At 22.5% G+C, this 16,753-nt stretch overlaps 1 protein-coding gene across 2 annotated transcripts in view; it reads right to left on the bottom strand.

The window, feature by feature from the left end:
* Nucleotides 1-10,260, bottom strand: part of LOC129608289 (uncharacterized protein MAL13P1.304) — a 76,197-nt gene extending 65,937 nt beyond the window's left edge. The window contains exon 1 of one of the 2 annotated variants that reach the window (XM_055519699.1): nucleotides 10,125-10,260. The gene's annotated coding sequence lies outside the window, so the exon portion shown is untranslated. Of the gene's footprint in view, nucleotides 1-4,487; nucleotides 4,597-10,124 lie in introns of those variants that run through there. The other variant, XM_055519707.1, reaches the window with a different exon arrangement.
* Nucleotides 10,261-16,753: the final 6,493 nt, after the last annotated feature.

Below are 16,753 nucleotides of genomic sequence, written 5' to 3'. Positions count from 1 at the left end.
TATATTTAAAAATTCATAAGTATAAAAAATAAATTTATAGCAATTTGCAAGAATTTTAATTGCAAATAAGATATTAGGCAGTTAAATATTTTTGTGTTACAATTACGATCCATAAAGGGTTTAATTATCGTTGAATATTGAAATATTTCGTGTTGAATAAATTTATTTAAATAAACTGTTAAGAGATATTATTCAAACTAGATAAAGTTATATAAAAATTTTGTAGCATTCTCTTCTATTCAAATTTATCTTACTTAAAATTGTGAAATAAAGATTTCTTAAGAATCATTAAACTTCTTTAAAAATGGAATCTAAACTTGTATATTATGTTCATGGACATCGGAAAAGATCATGGCTACATTGACCGGCCTTTAATGTTAGCGCTGCTTGTATTCCCTTAGAATATAATTTTTAAATGTTAAATTCAAATATTTTACAATTTCTACATCCATCTATGGTTTAAAAACGCACTCTACACGAAGAAGACTTTAAAATTATCGTTACTTCTACTTTTTCATGAGAACATTGTTTGCAAAAACGTGAGCTTCCATAATATGTAAGATAACTAATTTAGATTTTAAAAAGGAATAATTTAGATGTTTTTTTTGTCTAGAAGCAAGCACAAACAAAAAAAAGGTTAAATTTTTGTCAACCCTTTAGCGTTTATGGCACACAAGTATACGTTCATATATTATGTACGAAGTATATGTATGTACATATATTGTTATATGAATACAAAATATTCTAAGTATTTAAATTGAAATGTAAAAAATTTTGTTCTGGGAGATATTCATACCTTAGAAATTTGATTTTAAAAATGTATGTCTAAACTTAGGCATGTAAGTATATTTAAGCATTCTTATATAAATAATTACTTATGTCAGTTGTGTTGACTCAGGCTGTAAATTTTATTATAATTTAAAATTATTTTTAATTTTTGAATTTTTACATCAGTTTTAGTTAAAATGTATAAATAAAGGTTTCGTAACTAATTTGAATCTTGGTGTAGTACATACACATTAACACAAATTATATAGCAAATATAATATGTACATAAATTTAAAAATGTTAGTACTTACTAACTGCATTTCTTTTATATTAAAATACGTAATATATAAATATGTAATTAAGTACTATTTATACATACTTAAGTGTATATTCATCGCAAAATTTTATTATTTTCGTTTGATACCTAATGTTTGCGTTTATATTTTCAGTTATATACAGAAAATAGTACATATATATAAATATATATAAGTATACAACTATATATTATATAAAAACCTTAAATACAAGAATAAAAACATACCATAATCCTTTTTTTTTTTCAAAATTACGTATATACTTACTTACTTAAATTGAATACGGCAAAGAACAAAAAAAAAAGAAAATAAATAAGACTAAACAAATTTGTGACCTTCAAGCCTTCAGCAAATTGAAAATGAAAATATCTACTCTTAGAAGTATGTACATACATACATACACACATAAAATTTAAAAATTTTTCCTTTTTTATTTGCAAGGTTAGTAAATACCACCTCTTATTATTGTTATAAAATAGTGCCCACATGGCGAACTTTAAACAGAAAAACAGAAAGAAAATTCCTAAGTACACCAATGTTATAACTGTATAAATGTATGCACATACATGTGCGTATGTATATAATGTATACCTATATTTATGAATGTATAAAATATAATTGTGAATATATATACTACAAAATATATACATTTGAATTATTTAGGTATATTCGAAAAAATTTAATTATTTTATGAAAACAATGAAAAAAAAAAACTAATTAGATTTAGAAAAAAAAAAATTAAAAATTGTTGTCAAAATCTTTTTTGCAATTTTTGGCAATTTAACTTGAAAATCTGAAAAAAGTACTGTAAAATACTGGGTTCGTACTTAGTTAGATATAAAAATTACGTAAATAATGTTTTCCATGTATTACGTGCATACGTCGTAATTATATGAAAGTTTTTAAATTAAGTATACATTAAAAACCACGAAATCAAACACGAAAGAAAATCCGTTCAATTCATAGACCCATTCTATTTTGATATTAAAAATTTTCATAGAAAATCGTACCTAATTAACGGTAACAAACCAAATTTAATCTTAGAGACAAATTTTAAAACACTCTGTACTTTTTTTTTGCATAATATTGTAGAAAAAATAAATTTTAAAAAGAGTTAAAATAGTCAATAAATTTATGCTATATCAGAGTAGAGCAATTTAAATAACATATTCCAATATGGTAATATACAAAGTATACATTAATATATATTAAAAATAACGATAATTAATGAAAGAGTAACAAAAATCCGAAAACAAAAATTACGAAAAAATAAAATTAATCGAATTTTTTTTTGGGATCCTTTACAAATCTAATTATGAACATGCACATATACATACGTATCGAAGTTTGTATGTGCTCCGGAATCGGAATCGGAAGAATTGTTATGATATTTCATATTTCAAACATCAAATATTTTTATTCTTAACAAAAAGGCAAAATCTTCATCTTATATTAATTTATCCAAAAAAACATTTACTTTACATACATACATACCTTAAAACATAAATGAAGTACACATTCTAATACGAGTATACACTTACGTACATAATAAAAAACAAATTTATTCTTCGTATATAAATTTCCTCCCAATACTCGTATTTATGTAATATTAAAAAAAAAAACACCTTAACAGCCTACTACTTATCGCACTGTAATAACTTGTATCCGAAATTTTAATTTAAAAAAGTTAAAAAAAACATTTATTCATAATGTACATATATGATATACATATACGATACGATACGTATAAAAATCGAATATACTTATACTTAAATGGTATACATATATAATATATGTATGTGTATTCATGTGACATACAATTATATTTACCTAATCTTTTACAATTTAATAATATCTTGTTAATAACTTAGATAAGCACGTATCCAACCTTTGCTACATTTTATTCATAATATAAGTATCAGATATTTATATACCTATAAATTTATTATAAGTATATTATGTACTATATGTGTTTATTTATATTGTTTTTTCTAAAACAAAATTAGAGCTTTGTATAGTATGACAAGTGTACCTTTCTTTGTTGATAATCTCTTTTAAGAAAAAAAAATGTTCCATAACAATTTTTCTGTTAAAGCTTTTTCCTCTTCTTTTATATAGTGTTATAAAAATTTACCTATCCAAATAGGTAGAGAGATATGAGTAATAATTGTGGTAAACGAAATCATTAATTTAACACACAAAAAAAACAGAAGGGAATAATTAAATTTTGTTAATTTTAATAGCAATAATTATTGTATACACACATACATAAATAAATCCAATATTTTTAAAATTTTTGCCTATTAAAAGAAAATTCTTAAAAACATAAAATTCTAATTAAAATTCCTCATAGAACATACTTACATACACACATACACTTTATACATATAACAGCCCAAAAAAAATTTATTTTTTTTTAAATAAAAGAATTACGTTAAAATTTTGAATTTACGTTACATTTCCTTAAGACGACATTCGATAAATAATATACTTACGTATACCACACCAACTGATCCATACTTATACATAATTACATATATACACATATTTTGTACATACCATAAAGTCAATATTATTTTTTATTTTAGAATAAAATGAATATAACTACAAGTGTAAACAGCATATTCTTATATGTATATATACATACGAATGCACATATGGGACATACCTATTTTTAAATATAGTCAAGTCATACAATTTCGATGATGATAATACAACTAGGAAATAAAAATAATTTTACACAATATTAAATTTATCTCTAAAATAGTTGAAAAATTTGGTAGCACAAATAAATAAAAAATCATGATTAGTCAATTGATTATTTCACATTAGAAATATTATTACGATAGATATACACACGTACTATTGTATATATAAAGCTATTTTTTTAATTTATAAAAATTTATATCAGAAATAAATCTTGTCAGATGTCTCTAGTTGATTTTTTTTTTAAATATGCAAGTATAACACCAATATTTTCATAGTTCATAGAGAAAATTCATAGAGAAAATATTGTACCTACATATTTTATGAGTTGATATGTACATAATATTAACAATAGTTGAAAAAATAAGGTTTGCGATTACGTACATACATATTTTCTTCCAATAAAAAAATAAATAAGTAATATTAAATAGAAAAAGCAAATAAATAATAATAAATATTTAAGCTATTCCTATTTATAGGTGCTTATAATACACACTCATACATACACTTTAATGTTACAAATTAAATTAATTTAAAATAAAAATTTTCATTATGCTTTTTCTTTTTTCATATTTTTAAAATATAGAGCTCTTTAACTGATTACTATTACTTAAAATTTTAAAATTATATATTAAAAATACATACATATGTATATGTATATAAGTACTTATCTTTAAATTATAAAAATCTTATACTTACATACATACTTAATTATATTAAATTTCTTTAATATTTTCCTTATATATACATATATATACGTATATGTATATAATATGATTATTGTTCAATTTTCAATTTAATATTTTTTCTGTTCTTTTATTAGTTGTTTTAAGAAACTTAGGTAACAATATGTACATATGAATATATAAACATAATATACTTATGTATATATGTAAATTTATATTTTAGTGCAAAAAATAGACAAAAGTTATGATATAATAATTACCAAGATAGCTAAGTTCAGTTTGCTAATTAAAAATATGAAAAATATGAAAATGAGATATATATGTATATAAGTAGATATGTACAATATAATGTTGAAAATTTTCTTTTAATTAATAATTTTAAATTGTTAAAGTACAAAAATCATATAAAATTATTTTATTTTTAAAATAAATCAGTAATATTATTTGAAAGAAGAAAAATTAATTATGTATATACATAATGTGTATACATACATATTTATTAATTTGAAAACAAGAAAAAAAAACTTCATTAACGTATCCAATAACCCGGTTTTGAATGATTGTCAATCAGCATAAAAAGTGACAAAATAAATTTTTAAAATATTATCTAGTAGGTATTTATTTTTCAATTTTTATGTAATTTAATTTTTTCAAATTTTCACTTTTCTTTTTATATATATTTTATTTTTTACTTATGTATATATACATACATATATTTTGAACTGGCACTTATTATAATACGTAATTGTGTACCAAATTACTCAACTCAATTCGAAAATTCAAATTATTTAAATAGATATTATGTACGAATATAAAATTGCAATACCACTTTATTTTATTAACTGGTAAAATAAGCACATAATAAAAAGTACATACATACATTCATACATATGTATGTATATTTATTCCAATTTGTTTTTATTATTTTATTTTTCTAGTCCAAATCAAACTATCAAATAACGTAATTACACTCTTAATCACTCTTCCTATTCGCGTTGATTGCTAAATTCATACTAAAAAACTAAAAATGATTCAATTTCATTACAACTTTTCAAAATTAAAATATCTTCTCATATAAAAAGCAAAAATATAACATATTATGTATAACAGAAATTTTAAATTGAAAAAGTTCTTGAAGAATAACAACAGCAAACAACAACATGTTACTATTAAAGAAAAACAATTTTTCTCTTAAAAAATTTAAATATCTCTTTATGTCTTTTCAAAAAAAAAAATATTGAAGTATAAAAATTGAAAGAGAAATAAATTTAATATAGGAGGAAACCTTGTTTTGTGTTCGTCATATTCGTGTTAATGTTATGTTATTTTTATTTAATACAGAATGAATAAACAGGGATGAAAAATGTTATACTATGTATAACACGTATAATTTATATGTTAAAATTAATATGTATGTGCGTATCTAAATTTATAATTTGCGTTTCTCTTTTTACCACAAAGAAAAAAAAATTTCAGAATATCTTAATATTCACTAAATTGATTCAACACAACCCATAATTATTATCAATAAAATAATTTTCAAGTTAAATAAAATAAGATAGTAGTAAATGCAATATATTTATAAATAGTCGATACCATTGATATCTTAACAGTTATTATATACAATCAACGCCTACTTTATGAGAGTATTATAATTAATCTATTCCTACTATAATAATTACACAATATTTCGGTCAAGTGATTATGATGATTCATAAGAGTATTGAAATTAATCCAAAAAATTTATCAAAATAGGCATTGAAATTTTTATCCAGAGACAATTTTTGAAATTTAATTTAAAAATGTTAATAAAAAGTATATTAGTTAAAATGCTTTTATGTCTCTATTTTATGCACCGGTGCTGAATTTCGTTAAAAAAATAAACATTCAAATTTTCACGAAATACTGAAACTTAAAAGAAATACCGTTAAAATCCATTTTGAAATAAAGATCATCGTTAAAATACGAAAGCAACATTTTATTTGTTGCTTGCAACTAACTCCCTTGTTTCATTTCCTAAATGGATAAATGATAATTTATTTCAAAGTTGAATAAATTGCTAACCTTGAAAATAAGTTTTTAAATTAAGTTTTAATTAATTTTACACCTAATTACATTCAGAGAGAGGGAGAGAGAAAGAGCTTTTTAATAAAAAAAAAATAAATTTCTCCTTTCTCTCTCTCTCTCTCTCTCTCTCCCGTAAGTTTTTCTCTCATAATTAAATTATTCATAGTACTTTTCTTGAACAAATTTTGTCTTACAAAAACTCATAAATCAATTCAAAGCATATCCGTTTCAGCCCCTTACGGTGAAAATTAGAATTTTTTCATTTCTTGTTATTGTTTTTCACAATATTTAAGATGAGTTTTTGCACCTTATAAAAGTTAATTTGCCATAAGAAATTCAAAAAGAAAAACAAAAAAAAATGATGTACATACAAATTTATCTAATGTTGTAACATGGAGTAGTAAACTGCACTTTAAAGGTAACTGTGGAATTTCGTTAATTCGAGAAAAAAATTTTGTAGGAACTTTTTTTTTTTTTAATAGCTTGATAATATATGTACGAAATCTTTTTTTCTTATTATTTTATTATGTTTAAAACTTTTTGATGGAGATTGATTTCCCCATACTTTTTTAAGGGCTATACAAATATATTATGATTCAAGAAAGTAGTTAAAATCATATTATATGAAAGGAATGATTTTATAACAGGAATTTTTTCATCATTGATTTTAAAATTTCGTTTAATAAGTGTTAATATATGACAAAATGATACAAAGATTAAAATATAACTTTTAGGCTATGTAAGTGATAAATTGTAATTCTAATTTAAAACTAAAACTAAAAAATATCACCTTAACTGAAATTGATCTGTAAAACAATTTTCATTTAAAGACAATTCTCTAATAAAGTAACAAGCTTCCGAAATCGGATTAAATTGCATAATCATAATGACTCTCAAATTTCCCACTTTTCTATGGTACTATGTTAAAATCAAGATTTATTAACTTAAGTTTATCAGAATAATCAATAATCCAGTATTGGTAAAGTATCTATTTCAATTCTTTATTACTATATTTCTATTCATCTCTCAAAATACAAGTTTTACTAAATAACTATGAAAGTGTCATAATTCAGTTTAGTTAGACATACTCGTTAGAACTATGAGGCGCCTTTAATTAAAAAAAAAAAACAAACAAATTTAGACTGGATTTTCTTCGCCAGAGAACTAAGAAATCTTACTACAACAGTCTGGTATATTACTGTTTTAGCAAAACAAATTTTCAACAATTGATAACTACCCATTATAACTCCACAAAAAACGATAACATAAAATAAATTAACCATAATATAATTTTAATTTCAGTTCATCAATAGTGTGGCTTTTTGTTTAGCATAAAACATTGATTTCTCGTTGGAATTTTAAATTTATTATAAAAAAACAAAATTCTAAACTAGTTGAAAAAATATTAAATTCAAATAATTGTGCTCACAATAAATTTTTAATGACTTGTAAGTCATAATATTTCCAAAAGTACTAAAAGTGTAAGAAATGACATTTTATTTCATCTCGTTGTACAAAATATAACGAACAAAATATCTTAATAGCTATTTTCTTTAAATATAAATATTAAAACGCTATAATTTTCAAATGTAATCCAACACAACGATAGAATTGAGTGCTTTAAAGTTTGAATTATAATTTTTATAGTTTGCTTTAGTTTAAAAAACTTTTTAATAGTGTTGGAACTCATTATTACATTGAAGTTGAATCAAATTTTTGAAGTGGCTACAAGAAGCGCAATCAATAAAACGCTCTTGTAAATCAAATACGTTAAGAAGAAAATTCCTGTCATTTGAAATCCTGTGTATAATAGATACATCATTTTATTTTTAGTTTTTGGATATACATATGTGTATAATTAATAAATTTTTTCATAATTGCCAACTAAAAGGCCTCTAAAAAGTCAACTTTGACGCTAAGGCTTTTTTTCTATTGTCAATGGAAATTTGATTTAATAAAAAAAAATTGAGAAAATTTCAATGGAAGGAAATTCCTTTAAATAACGTTAACGGATTAAGAGAGCCAACTAACAAACCAAAGAGCACAAATAAACATTTTGTTGAGAAACAAAATAAACATTTTGTTGAGCCTTTTATTTTTGTTTTCACTATTTCTACGAAAGAATCAATCTTAATAACATTTCTTATTTTGAAAAATATTTTTTGTTAATTTTGCTTTCGGATTGATATGAAATTCAACACAACAACCATTTCTTGTTTTCCACTTACGTATCACATCTTTATTCACGAAATTTCAATTTGAGCTGTCACATTGGCAACAAACAAAAATATCAAAATGATTATTGACATTTTTCAAATCATCTCACAATTTGTACACACTATAAGTGTTTAGATAATTTGTTAATATTCTATAATATACATAGTGTGTGTATTCATAAAATTGGAGAAAAGCCTTATTTGATTACGTATAACATTTTATAATTTGCAAATAATTTTATTATGCAACTTAAATATTTTAAACCAGACTAAACAATTAGGAATATAAGTTTGAAATAGAAAAATGTGCCATGGTTTTTAGTGGAGAACGATAGTTCAGGGTAAATTTTTTTTGTTCTACAGAGAAAAAGTCCCAAAATGGTGTAATTTAAAAATTTTACGTTGACATGCTTTCATGCAATTTATAATATGTTCATGTTATTCACTTCTTAATAACATCAAAATTACATATTAACATATACATATAATTACATATGTTTATTCATATTCATATACATATAATTACATATGCAATTGATATGTGTAGAACAAATTATATAATTATGGTAAAATTACACTGTTTTGTATCAATTAGTGCAATAGTATTAAGTACCCAACGTATTCCGATTTCCAGCAATATCAACATTTAATAAAATCAATTTATGTATTAAAAGTATTAAGATTTTATTTATTTATTATTTTAAATTATTTTTAAACCACTACTTTTTAATGCATCAATTACCACCACATTTCGTGATATTAATAAACCCACATAAGTAGTTTTCAGTACATATGTATGAACATATTGTTATTATATTTTAAACATATTCCCTTAATGTCTTACTCACTATTAGTGTTACTTATTCTAAGACATATAACACGTATATTAATTTGTAATAATTTAATTGATACACTGAATAATCTATGATCATAATTTCTAGACGAGTAACATACTAAGAACACACTATAGAAGTTGTAAAATTAAAATATATTTTAAAATTTAAAAAAATAAGCAAAAACTTTAGTAATCGATAACCAAATTAAAGTACATACACAAATTCATATTTCTATACCAACGTTTCATGTATATGAGTATATTTTTCTATACACAATATTATAATAAAAATACTATGTATAAGTATGTATATTACGTATAAGTATGTATGTATGTTTGAAATGAGTAATTCACAAATTTTTTAATACAAAAATATTTTTGATTACGTTATCAAAAAAGTGAATAATATCACAAATGTTCCATTAAACTCTTTATACAAATAAAACATGCATATGTATGTATTTAAAAGAAAATATAAGTGCATAAGTATATTATTATGTCTAATTAAATGTAATTGAGTTTGAAAACTTACCTCATATTCGTCCAAAACTTTTATAACTAAAATTGAACCACATAATAAGTAATCAGTTAATTATTCACAATTTTAAAATGTTACTATACAAAACTAAAAGAAAAAAAAAACAGTAAAAAAAAACAAAATTAATTTTATTCTCTTTTTTTTCTTAATAATATTGTTTTACACGCAGGGATAATAATTATTACGTTTTTTTTTTTTTTTAAATTCGCGTATATAGTATAACAATTTTTAAAATCAATTAGAATTTTAAACGATTTTTACAGTTGAAAAAAATGAAGGTTATTCTAAATATAAAACACCAAGTTCAGTAATTCAAATACATTATATACTGGTTCAGACAGAATACTGAAATTATTACGTACAAAATACTACGTCTATCATACAAAAACACAGCAAAAATTTTTTTAGTATTTTAGTTTATTAAGTATAATAAAATAAAAACTTTTATGAGATTAGAAAAATTATAAGAGAGAGAGAAATAAATATTAAAATAGGAAAAAAAACATATTTGTGCTTTCGTTCGTGTGCTTTGGCTTTCTGAGAAATTTTTGAAATATTTAAAAATAAAGAGACTTAAAAATGCAAATAACAGAAAAACAATAACAACAACTAAAATAATTATTGAGTTTTAAATAAGCTTTATTGGCGGCTTTTTACTGAGCATAGAAAAAAAAAATATATGTATATGAATAGGTAGTTAGTTGATGGTTGGTATAAAAAAATCTTTTTATTTAAATTTCAGGTATTTCGTCTGAAAAGGCAAACAAGTAGACATACTTATTATTACACACTTCAACAGGCTTAAGGGTTTTTTATTTAAGCATCAAATATTTCTAATAGATTTTTTTTATACATACAAACATATTAGGAAAAATAAAGTTGGTACCTATTATTATATGCAAGTACTCTGATATTTAACTTTCAAATTACACGCTTATACGCGTGTATTTTCCGTATTTTGTTTTTTACTTATAAAAGTTTGTAGAATTTTTTTAATTACATAAAAGATTTTCAAAATCAATAGGTAAAAGATTAGATATCAGTATTATATGTACATATGTATGTATGTAGGTGGCTTAAAATAGTAATGTAAAAATGTTAAGATAAACATGGTTCCGTTTGAAATATGTATGTATGTACGTAAAATATAAAATAGATATTTGAAATATATGTATGTATGTAACAATGTAGCTGCATATACACGTGTTCCAGTTTATATTCAGTTTTAATGAAACTTAATGAAAAACATATTTACATGCGTACCTTCCCCCACTCTTTTCCCTAAAAGTTATGACCGAGTTAAACCATAAATTTTTTTGAAATTCTACAAAGGTAGAATTAGAACAACTTGCTTCTTCCACAGCGAAATAAAATTGATAAACGTTCAACATCGGTTTACTATTAGACTGCGAATGGTTAAACAAACCTCTTGTTATTGGCTTGTTAAACTTTTAAACCTGTTAGATATTATGAATTAATTTATTCGATTTTACCTTGAAAACAGAACAACAGAAAATTTTTATAGAAGACACATACACATGGAACTGTTCAGAGTGAAGCAAAGTTAACGCCGTGGATTTAACCGTAAACGATAAAATAGAATAAAATCACATTTTATCGCTATTGTTTTTTTTTAATATCATCAGTTTCAAGTTGTGAATGCCATTCTATACAAAATACTGAAGATTTTTCCGTTACGCTATTTTATTGCCATACAAGATATGAAATCGTCCGGCGTTGCTGTTAACCGCTTTGGTTTTCATTTAACAATTAAGAAAAATTTTTAGCACGACTTATTCCATTATAATTCCGTTCAAATTAGCAAAATTTCAATATTAAGCAATTCATTTCTGCGAAACTTTAAGTTTTATAACATTTCTATGATAGTAAATAAGTTAAGATAAATGTCTTCTTGTCAGGTAATAAATTCAAATACAAAGTTAACTCTACAATTCCAGCAATGTTTTCTACAATTTCTTTTATATTTTTTCTGATTTAAAAATTATGCTGTACTTATTCTACTTTGGAGACGTACTGCATAAGGTCAGTTTAACATGATCCCTTATTGTTTGCAAGGTGCATCTATTATATGATAGTATATTATATAATAATTATGTGAAAAACCTAAAATATTATACTGGAAATTTACTTAAAATATTTTTACTCAAAAACATTCGGCAAAAAATAAGTACGAAGCACAAATATATAAGAAAAAAATATTTTGTTAAACGTTTAAATTAGAAACTGTTCAATTTTTTTACAAGGCAACAGTATAATGAGGGCTCAGGAGACATTAAATCAAATTGTATATAAAATGGACTTTTGTGGAGTTTTTAAAGTTTAATCTTGTTTTTTTGTTTTATCACAATAAAATTTGATCATGCCTACATATTTCCTACAAAATTTGGATTATAATTTATTGTTACTTATTATGGATTAATTAATTATTGTTAATTATTATGTATTTGTATAAACGAAAAATACAAATATTGTACATACATACTTACATATACCCGTATAACATGAAGATCCTTGCCCAATTCCCACGACAATTATTAAGAAAAATCTGATTTTGTCAAAATTTACTAATATTAAATTCGATGCAAACTTACTTTGTTTTGGATTAACAATTTCAACTGATAAATAAAAATAAATTAATTAAAAAATTAATAATCCGATTTAATACCAAATTAAATCAAAAAAACAAATACCAAATTCTTGTAATTATTTTTTTTACTTGCATATTATAAGGGAGAAACTTTCAATCAAATTGGATCCAAAGAGAAATTTTCTTTGTAGTACAAAAATTACAAAACAAATTTTCACATAATAATGTATATAAAAAGTATATATATGTACACTTATGCATATGTACATAATGTATGTTAAGAAACACATGTCATTACATACATACATAAATAAAATACACATATACAAACTTATAAAAATATCAACAAGGTTAAGAATATTTTATTTTTTTCTTTTTCGTAATATTTTTATATAGAAAAAAATGTGCAAAGAATTTTTAAATTTTAAATGTAAAAAACGTTTAAAAAAAAACTTATGTATATTTGTATATACATATCATATGTGAATATTCTTATCATACATGTGAGTATAGGTAGACTATAGTATGGTTTTTTACACATAAAGAATATAAAATAGAAAAGAAAAGTCAAAATGTATAACAATAAATTAGACTTAGAGCATAAATCCTGAATTTCGTTATAGAAAAATTATACCGTTTTTCAGTTGTATTGTAAATATAACAGTTAAGGAGAGAAGAGCATCCATAATGATTATGTACTTACATATTATTCTCCTTTCCTTTGTTTTAACTATTATACATAGGGTTATAAAAAAAATGTTAACTTAAATCTTTCACTTGAAAGCAATTTCTTTATTGTTTCACTGCTTTGTTTGTTTTTTGGTTTTTGTTATAAAATAGCCCTATATTTTCTATGTGGTTTCGCTAAATACCTGCTATAAAACAATAAGAATATAATATTTAATTGTATAAGGTTATACTTAATAACTGATACCTATACATTACTGATTATAAAATTCATATGCATATACATAATGTATATGTATGCATGTATGTATGTATATATTTTTAATTCCACATTGTTTACAATATGGAATAGTACGTACATATGTAATAATTATTTTCTCTTTTGTCAAAGTGAAGACTATTGTTTGACAAAAGTGTAAATAGGAAAAAGTACATGAAACAAAAAAAAAACAAAATTAAATTTTTTTTTAAATATTTTTTATATATATTATATATATATACATATAAAATATATATAATATATATATTCTATATATATAATAGTATTATATATATTTAATATATAATAATATATATAATATATATATATTATATATATTTTATATGTATTAATATAATGTAACTATATGTATGTACATTTAATTGATTTTTATCTAAGTTCTTTTATATTTTTATAATTAACATACACCAAGTAACAATTCTTTCTCTTCCTTATTATAACAGGTTCCACAGCTATTATAAATACAACCATATTCTTTTAGTCAATTGTATCACATTCAAATATCACATGAAGTGATGCCATCACTTTTAAGTTTTATTCTAGTTGTGGTAATGGTAAATGCCAAAATCATCGCGTGTACTTTCCTCAACATTTGTATTCAATAGGTTCCACACGCCTTTCAGTTATAAAAATTATTTAATATAATTTTTCAAAAATTTTATTCTATTAATTTTTATATTTAATAGGGATTTTTGTATTTTACAGAATAAAAACAAATATACAACAAATACGAAGTAATTTGAGCTTCTAATAAAATTAATGACAATTTCAAAATTAATTAAAAACCAAAGGGATTTTTCGGGATATTCAAACAAGTCCACTTTTTTCAAAGTTCAGATATATTTTAGAAATCTAAAAAAATTTTACAATTCATTGGAATATTTCAATAGACATGAAATTCCTTAAATTATCAACGCCGAAGGCCTGAAACATACACAGACATATTATATTGATTGAGAAAACTGCATCACAATAGAAAGCTACACACGTTAATAATGGCATGTAGCCTCTGCAGCAGATTTTCTTGAGATGATTTAGGAGGTAAAAAACACGAACAACAGTATGTCATCACGTACTTTTTATAATTAACATGCAATACAATTTAATCAAGAAAATAAATTTTATGTAGCAATTTCCAAATATTAATGGAACAAATTTATAACCCTATAATTCTTACGTACTGTGAAAATTGTTACTTGGGCACATATTTACAAATAACTATACATAACATGTGCCTATACGTACATATCCATATGTAGTATGTATAATTAGATGTAGAATGTAAAAATTTTCTAATTATTCTTACTATGTAATTTTTAAAGTGCCATCATAACATATTATTTTCTTTAGGAAATAGAGTGTAGTGTTTAAATAATTTTACGTTGTTATAATGAAAAGTGTACCATAATAATATTTTATCTAAAACTGCAGAATATTATGTTATTAAATATTTATAATGCATTTTATTCACTACTTATTAAATGTTAAATAAAAAATGCACTAAGAAAATTTACTGTACAATCAAGAAAAATAATTTAAAGTTAAATTTAAAAACAATTAACGAACTTCCATTTTCAGAATAATGTACATACTCGTATTATGTATATATCGTCGTCTGGTAACTAAGAAGACTTTCACAGATTTTCAAGGATGATTTTTCAAGATATACATTCAATTTTTCATTACCTTATTTATTTTAAATACATACAAACAAATACGTGAATTTTAACAAAGAAAATCGGTTATAATTCTTGGCCCTTAAAATATATTGAATTTATAAAATGTTTGTAAATATTTTGAATTCGATATTTTTTATAAGAATTTCAGTGGTCATTTAGTGTGTAATAAAATTTTCTTATAAATTTCAAATTAATTAATTTTCTTTTAATTAATATTATTACTATAGTACTTAATGTCATTGATATAACTCACTTAATCAAGTTGTTTTGATCGAATATTATTCAATCTAGTGTATACCTGGAAAGAAGTAAAAAAATTTATTTAAAATTTTTATTTTTTTTTTTTAATAAATTATAAATTTTAATTAAATTCGTGTCGTTTTTTGTGCCATTCAAAAAAACATATTTATTGTTTACATCTTATCTATGACAACAAAAAAAATTTTTAGAATTTTATTAAATTTTACAACAAATTGTTTCCGAAATTCGAACTAAACTAATGGCTTGTAAGGTATAGTAGATTTCCATTGAACGAACGAATCATAGCAATTAATAAAATTATCGAATTCGATGGTCATAATTAAGTGAAAAGAGATATATAATTATATTTTGGATAAAATATAAAAATTACCATTAGTTTTTGGCTTTTATGGAATTGTCGAAACGGTTACAGGTTCCAAAAAATAGGTACCGAAAATTAAAATTTTACTGATTTTAAGACGCAATAACTCTTGGAACAGTAAGGAGGTAAAAAAAAACTTTTTCTATGAAATAATCAATATTTATTAATCTGACGAATTTCTAAAATTTTAGCTTTTTAAATTTTAAGGTTAAGATCAAAAATGATGTCATAAATTTAAAAATCGAGTTTTAAAGATCGAATGTAGGCAAACATTTTTAAAGAGCTGATTATAAATGCTCTTGTAAATTTCAACTGATAATTTTTTACCTTCATAAATTTTTTCTTGAATTGTAGATTCTAAGAATGACGTAAGAACTTTGAAAATTTTGCGTATAATGATAAATTGCTATAATGATGAAATGTTGCAATGATGAAATACATATATCTTGTTTGATGAGATATCAGAGAATCATTATTTACATACATATCTACATATATTAGTATGCATTTAAATAGTAAAATAAGTTGAGTCTTGTTGCATGGTGACAAAAATTTGTTTAAGAAATTTTGGTATAGTCCTCATTTTACAATTTTAAAACGCAATACGAGTATCATTTTATTTCTTTTTTGTAAATCAAAATATTTTTAATCTCCTCTATATACGCACATACAGATAATTACATACATACATACATACATTTACATACATACATAAATACATATGTATATATACATGGTATGCGTATA

Source organism: Condylostylus longicornis, unplaced genomic scaffold, assembly GCF_029603195.1.
Source record: "Condylostylus longicornis isolate FDR11 unplaced genomic scaffold, ASM2960319v2 ptg000004l, whole genome shotgun sequence".
In the NCBI taxonomy this organism is placed as follows: domain Eukaryota; kingdom Metazoa; phylum Arthropoda; class Insecta; order Diptera; family Dolichopodidae; genus Condylostylus; species Condylostylus longicornis.
Note: the sequence above shows the minus strand (reverse complement) of the source record. Positions and strands in the feature narration are given on the sequence as shown.